We start from the raw sequence: 8,025 nt of genomic DNA, 5'->3' as shown, positions 1-8,025 counted from the left end.
CAGTAGGCTCAGGTCTTGGTCGACTTCGCGCCGCCATCGCCGTGAACCTGTCGCCTCGCTAATCGGGTGAGTTAACACCTTAATCTTGGATTAGGAAGTTAATTGCACTTAGTAGGTGGATTAGTGTTAGTTAAGGATTAGTGGTTAGTTTAGTTAGTGTAACTAAGTTAGTTAGATTAGTTAGTTACCTAGACTAGCTTAGTTAGGTGGTTAGTTAGGTTAATTAGTTAGCTTAGTTAGGTTGAGGTAATTAGCCTAGTTAGATTAGTTTAGTTAGCTCAATTAGGTTAATTCGGTTAGCTTAATTAGATTAATTAAGTGGATTATTTTAAATAATTTACAATTTATTTAATTAACTGTAATTTATTTAATTAATTATAATTAGCGTAAATTATAACGGGATATCCGTTTATTAGAATTTTACACTGATCATCGTGGTTGCATTTATATGTGAAATTGACTGTTTATTTATGCAATTAAGTGCTTGGTGATCGTTGTGATTTATTATTGCAAAAATTTGATTTTATAGGTATTTAATTAGAAAAATACCGGGTGTCGATTTTTGACACAAAAAATATTTAATGTACTATATAAAATCGTGGATTTATAAATTGGGAGAGTACTGTGTTTTTTGGTTCAATTTGAATTTATGGCCATGCATAATTATTTTATCGGGAATTTTTAATATGAAGAAAATTGGCCAAGTCCATTATTTGAAATTGAGGCATTTGAGTGCAAAGCACGATATTCTTGGTTGAGTACGGATGTGAGTGCGGTCACTATTAGAATCTTTCTTGATGCGTTCAGGCGGAACGATGCCTGATTAAGTTCGGATGCCCGTTGTCAACGGAGTGCTAGTCGTAGTGGAGGTTGGGCTGATGCTCCTTTATGAATTGCCGTCTAGTTATAGATGTTATCGTGCCTGATGGAGTGGGACAACGCCCGGTTATGCCGAATGACCGCCGACTGTTGAGTTGGCCGTGGCCGTGGGGTCATAAATAATTAGGACACGCCTAAGTGATTGAGATAGCTGCGCCTAATTATGGGTCCAAATTGTGTGGCACGGAATGGGACGTGTCATAACGATTTTACCTTATAATCGGAACCCATGTGATTAATTGATATATGAAAATGAGGTGTTCTAGTTATAGATTACGTTTGTTGTATGCATATGTTATATGTGATAAGCTAATAATGTGTAGGAAGGTGTTGAGGCGAGGTAAGTTTGTGTGTGATGTCTGTTTAGGCTACCTCTGAGTGAATTCTCATCCTAATTGGGGTTTAGGGTGTAGATTTGCTGAGATTTATCTCACCCCGTCGTGATTAATCCTTTTTCAGGTCCTTAGATGGAGGTTTGCCACGTCTGTTTTGGGTGTCCACAGGAGGTAGAGACCGAGTCTACCCTTCTCCCTATCCACAGGACCACTTGGACCCGTGAGCTTGTGGTGACCACTATTTGGGTCGATGAGGGCCTACCTCACTTGGTACCTCATCGCTTCAAAGCATGGTTCCTTAACAAGCCCAATGAGGTTCGGGAGGGTCTTTTGGAGGGTTTTTATGGGCCTGCCGTCGAAATCGAGTAAGAGAAGGTAATTGGCTCCATGGATATCGATATACTGGACAATATCATGGTGAACTCGGGGCCGAGGCTGAAGGGTTTGGAGTAGAGGTAGCTGATCCTTTAGACATTGACATCCCATATGGTGTTGTGGTAGACCCGGATCCTGAGTAGGTAAAGTCCGGGGTAGAGTTGGCTTGGTAGAATCTTTTTGAATTTAGACTCCTGTATATAAACCTATAGGTTGAACCGATATGTTTATAAAGTGTGTTTGGTGAAAAGGTGTTGGCATATGATTTTACCATCCCGGTGTTTGATGGTTGTCAGGGTATCTATTTAAATTCACTTCCGCATGTGCATAAAACAAATGGGTTGGTGACGTGTCCTGGGAACGTCGCATTTTAGTCGACCGCCGATGGATGTGTGCGTGACGGGGTTCGGGGTGTGACAGTTATGATGCTTTACCTCTATTCACATATTTTGATTACATTTCCTGGTCACTGTGCATTCTCTATCTGCCCTCTTCTTCTATTAATTTTATTGTGAAGAAATTACTCTCTCTCTCTCTCTCTCTCTCTCTCTCTCTCTCTCTCTCTCTCTCTCTCTCTCTCTCTCTCTCTCTCTCTCTCTCTCTCTCTACATTGTTTTTCTGGTTGTTTTTCATGAACCCACTCTTCTTTGCACATTCATTGTGTGTAGGAAAACGTGTCAACGGAACAGGTTTGGCTTCTTAATTATTCTAATCTACTCAAGGAAAACGTATAACACCATTATGCTGAGGTCTTGCTAGCAAGGTTGCTATCTTGGGACTTGAAGATGGTACAATTTCACTGCATGATGTAGAAGCAAGTTTTCCATGCTATTGTTGTAACGTTACCTTCATTACTTCTCAACAAGTAATTCCTTTTGCAATAATCATTCATCATCAGAATGTGTTCTTCTCTAGTCTCTCTTGAGAAATATTCTGAATTGGTCAAAAGCTGCATGATGCAATGCAAACAGCAAGCTCGTGGAATGAACATTTAGCTGCTAATAGAGATGGCAATCCATGTTGACTGGTCATGTTTGGTAGTGTCAAGTTGGTGTGGACTGTTAGATAGGTTAATCTTAGCAGAATAAGCTTAACAAATCTTATTAGATCATTGAACATGGCCCGTTTGTTAAATAGGTTAGCAAATGAGAAGAGATGCGCATCCTTAATGAACTGTTTGTTTCCCATGTCATAAATTAATTATAGATTCAATAGATATATGCACTTCAGGACTTGAATCTAATTGATGTGCTTAATTGCATCTCATGTGGGATAGGAAATTGTCACCTTCTGTTGATGTTGTCATTGATGATTGAAAATGCTTCAAATGTCAATCACAAATTTTAGCATAGTATTTACAAAGGTCGAGCTTATTGTGAGGATCTACACTCCAAGCGGATGGGATCAATAGAAACAGTCATGACATGCTCATTTTCATCAAATTTATAGTTTATTTTGAATATTGAATCAAAAATATGTTCTGTTTAGTCAAATTAAAATGGTTGTGGTTTCGGTGACTCCTAGATGATGGAATTTGTGTGTGCTTTAATTATGCTTGTGGGTAGAAAAGTTCAGTTTTGTCATTAAGTTGTTGTTATTTGGTCATGAGTACGATGGCTGTGAATTTGGTTGATGTTGCTATATTTCTTTCTTTGAAACTTCTACAAATTTATTAACCGTCATCCATTTCATGGACTACGTTTTGCTTGGAAGAGAGTTTGATTTTACATAATACATAATGAATGTCATCTTACCAATCTAGTTTTCTTAACATGGATATGTGGTGTGCTACTTTATATATGCTAGTGCTTGTAGCAGTTATACATGCCATGGTATAATAGTTTCTAACATGGTATAAATATTAAGAATAATGAAAAACCATTACGAGGCTTGAAGTCCCATGCGGCAGCTGTGTTGCGTCTCAATTGGGAGGAAGATGCCCAAGTGAGTATAGTACGCATCTTTCAGTTTAAAAGTTGATATGACTTCTTGTTCTTGATTCTTAATTCATTCTTCATGTCTTACATGTTTTTAATGCTTTGTTTGCAGTTAAGTTTCAAACTAGGAATCTGATTGCACAATCCAACAACTTTAATAAATTATTACCTAGATATATCTTGTCAGGTTAGTAAGATGTCTTACCCTCTTTATTGTCTAGAGAAACAATGCAGAGAGTCAGAGAATTACTACAGTTTGGAGGATTTGGGGACACCGAATATTTGGGAAGGACACTTGCAAAGGAGTGTGAACAGATGGAATGCGAGCATTAGCAAAAGAATTAGAAAGCTGAAATGTAATAGAATCTTGTTCGTGTATAGAAGTTCTTACTTGAATGTGTTGTTAATTGCTCTTTCATTGTAAATTCTTCACATTAATGCTATATCTACTTTTTCCATTCGTAAATGTTCTTAAACATGCTAGCTTAGTGGGAAAACTATGAACTAGGGGATAAATCATTGCTGATATGGGTACCAAATGTGAAATTTGGATCTCTTTGTATGCATAATAGGATTTTGAGTATGTATACCAGGGCTCAAAATCGGTTTATGTGACCATTGCAATCCTTTAATTAAAAACTTGTGCTTTTGGTTTTACCCAACTCATCAATTATTTGAGCTGAAATAACCATTTCTCATTTGGCCGATTCAGAACTTCTATTAATGGGGTTTGTCTATAGATATTTATATCCATATGCCTATTACCATGAAGTTTTACCGATATTTTTCATTTCTTTGCCTAAGTGACTAGAACCTTGAGACTATAATGAGAGAAGATGGAGAGAAAGAAAAGGAAACCATTCAGGTTAGGGGTTTTCTTCTGGAGGTTGTCCTCAACAATGGTTTTTCACTTACCCTCTGTCTAATATCTAGTTTTATGTATTTCATCTCAAGTTTGATCACTTGATAATGTACATGAAAGCTTTAGCTGGGTGATCTTATCAGATTTGGCTCTCTATTTAGCTTACTATCCTTGTGTATAGTGTAAGTGTTAGTATGAATACCTAGAAGGAATGAATAGGTGTGAAGACAATTTTTCGCGGCGGTCGAAATATTTTACTTTTGAAACTGAGTCTGAAAAACAACAGACTCAAGCGAGTCTAGACTTTAGTAGTTAAATAGAACTACGAATAAAATAAAGGAGTTTAGGGAAGAAAATAGGAACACATAATTTATAGTGATTCGGCTTAGATCAAGCCTACGTCCACTCTCCACGTTGACAGCCTTCTGACTAGATTCTACTAAGAATCAAAAGAGAATTTACAATCTTGCGATCTCGACTTCACGGTGAATAGTCCCTACTGCTCTCTCACGAAGTCTTACCATGAGTCTCTCTCTTTTGTATACAACTTTGAGCTTAGTGTTTGGAGTAACAAGGAAATGGAAAGCTTCAGACTTTGAAATTTCTCTTTCACGCACTCTATCGAAACAACTAGAGAGTCCACCTTGAATGCTCCTTCATGCATTCTCAACCGTTAGCACTTTCCAAAGGAATTCTTCCAATAAACCCGTTGGACAAAATCAATCAAGGAGAGCTCAAGTCGTTTGAAGATTGTGATAAAAGCCTGTTAATCTTGTTCGCCCATATAATCAGGATCTTGATTTCCATAAGTAGATTATTTCTATATTTATTTGCAATCCGAAAATATTTGATGTATCTATATTGATTCCAATAAAGATAATCAACCTCGTAGGTGATATTTCCATCCAAAAGGCCATACATAACTTGTACGAACCGAACTCTTGAAATAAGAAGGATAATCTCACATTTGGATAAGTCTTCTTTATTCACTTGCGTTCAGTCTGGAATTTGTCGGAATGGGCAGACTTCTGATGTCGAACAAACTTTGATACTAAAGTCTGGCAGTCTTCAAACTTTGATACTAAAGTATGGCCGTCTTCAGACTTTGACACAAAAATCTGGAAATCTTCATAATAAACTTTGGATAAGTTTTGTCAACTTCAAAACATCAAAGAAGTATTCTCCAACATATAGAAATACCGATCTCATGTTCCTGATTAGGAATTAATTTGATCATCATATTTTCAAGGAAGCTGCCCAAATGCCTTTCTCTTCCATTTTGAAAAAGATATTTTGGTAGAATTTATTGCCACTATTCCCCCTAACGTCTATTTCGGCATCAACTAGATATATTCCCAATTCATTGTCCTTCTATGGGATATATACCTTTCATATGAAACTACATATATTATCGAGAGATCCACATGTGCAGAGTAAAACTACTTTTTCATGCTAATCATTTCTTTCTATGGCTCTACAGGATGACTCTTAAATTGCTTTAATACGACTTCTTGATCTTGATTCTTAACTGTCAATGTTTTATTCTTCATATCTTACAAATTATTTCTAGTTTTTTTGTTTGTAGTTAAGTTTCTAACTTGGAATCTTATTTCATAGTCCAACAGCTTTAATACGAGTTTTGGAAGATTTTCGAGATCTTTAAAGGATTGGGTGCTCTTTATTTCTTGAACTTCTCCAAACTCTTGACAATGAACGCTTGGAATGAGAAAGGACGTTTGCATATTGTCATCCCACATTGCCCTGATTATATCTAACAAAAGCTTTGGAGCTAAAAGTGTTTGCTAACTTGAGAGGTTTCTAAAATACTGAAAGTCTAGCCAACTCGTTTGATATAATGGTTGACGAATCGGACGGTTGTATTTTAAGTGGCAATCGTAGTTGACATCGTATGGAGGTCTATTGGAGTTTTTTTTTTTGGTCTGTAAAGAAACGATATATTTAGATAAACAAAGTTTTACAGCCAGCCGCAAGGGCATCAACATACTATAAATCCGTCAAAAGATAGGGAGGGAAGACATTCCAGTTGTGGGCCAAAGGCTGTACACGCTGGGCCTTTGCGGCCCAGTCAACAACCGCATTTGCTTCTCTCCTACACAGCCGTACCGTCAAGTGGGGGAAAGGGGTTAATGAAGTAGCAGTTTCCGTGAGCAAGGAGCAGATCTCCCATGGCGGCGATCTACCATTTGTAACGGCGTCAACTACGGTACTGCAGTCAGATTCAATCAATAGAGTCGCCTGATTTAGTCCTCGCCGCAGCAAATGTGTGATCGTTAGAGAGAAGGCTTGGAACTATGCAACCAGAGCTAAGGCGGCCGAAAATTTGCTGGTGTAGATTTTGGTAAGCTGACCTCGATGACCTCTGAATACTGCAGCCATTGCTCCTTCTGTACTGCCCGGTTGATAGGATGCATCTATATTACATTTTAAGGTACCTGGCTCAGGTGGTCGCTAGAGATGCACCGGGATCAGGGTTGCGATGTTGCATCTCGACGAGGAAAGAGATGAGATCTCGGGAGAGTCGCATCTCTATCAAAGCCGCTGTCACTACATAGAGTGGATCAAGCCGTTTATGGCGAAAGATAAAGCCATTCCGCATCTTCCAGATCTGCCAACAGACATTGGCTACCAATTCCAGAGAAGGTGAGTTGTTGGTTGATTTACTTTGTGAAGCCAACCATGTTTCAAATTTGGAAAATTTGGATTGGCTCCACTTCATCAGTGCGGCAGAGACACGTTGCAACTTGATGGTGAATCCAGCATTTCAACCTCTTACTGAATTCCATATTGCTGATATAATGTCTGCGCTTTCTGCATCTTCATTCCAGAAAGCCTCAAAGGTGAAAGATTTTCTTCGTGCCTTATAAGATGCTAAAGAGTTGACAATCAATGGATTGTGATCCGACCCAACAGCCGGCAGCACAGAGACCTTAGCTGCAGGAAATAATAAAAGTCAGTTCATTGTGCACATCACCCGATCGAGACGTTCTTTCACTAACTCATCTCCCTCACGGTTGTTCATCCAGGTAAACTTACATCCTTTACTCGGTAATTCCATAAGAGAACAATCATTGATAACGGCTCGAAATGATAACATCCTATATTGGTCTGCTTGGCGCTTGCCTATTTTTTCCATGGATATAGTATTTCATTGAAATCCCCAAGGCATAGCCATGGATATGTATTAGCCATACTGATCTCTCGAAGTTCATTCCACAATTGTTGTCGGTTGTTATACGTAAAGGGAGCATGAATACAAGTAAGACGCATAGTCCGACCATCTTGGTATTCTTTGTAGAGCATATCAAAGTACGACTGAGTTGAGGTAAGCACAGTTAAATCTACCTGATTGTTCCAAAATATCGCCATTCCCCCTGCTAGACCAGTAGGATTGATCATATAGGAATTACTGAAATGCAAGTTGCGCTGTAGACATCGAAGTTTCTCCTCAGAGTTTTTGGTTTCCATCAAAAAAATCATATTGGGCTTTTCCTTGGCCATCATGGCCTTTAGAGCTTGAACTGTCAAGGAGTTGCCCAGTCTCTGACAGTTCCAGTAAATCAGCTTGATTGATGAGGAGGTGGTTGTTGAGGGCCAGCCACCGAAGCCCATTGTCCTG

Source organism: Eucalyptus grandis, chromosome 3 (assembly GCF_016545825.1).
Source record: "Eucalyptus grandis isolate ANBG69807.140 chromosome 3, ASM1654582v1, whole genome shotgun sequence".
Classification (NCBI taxonomy): Eukaryota; Viridiplantae; Streptophyta; class Magnoliopsida; order Myrtales; family Myrtaceae; genus Eucalyptus; species Eucalyptus grandis.
This window is presented reverse-complemented; position numbering follows the sequence as displayed.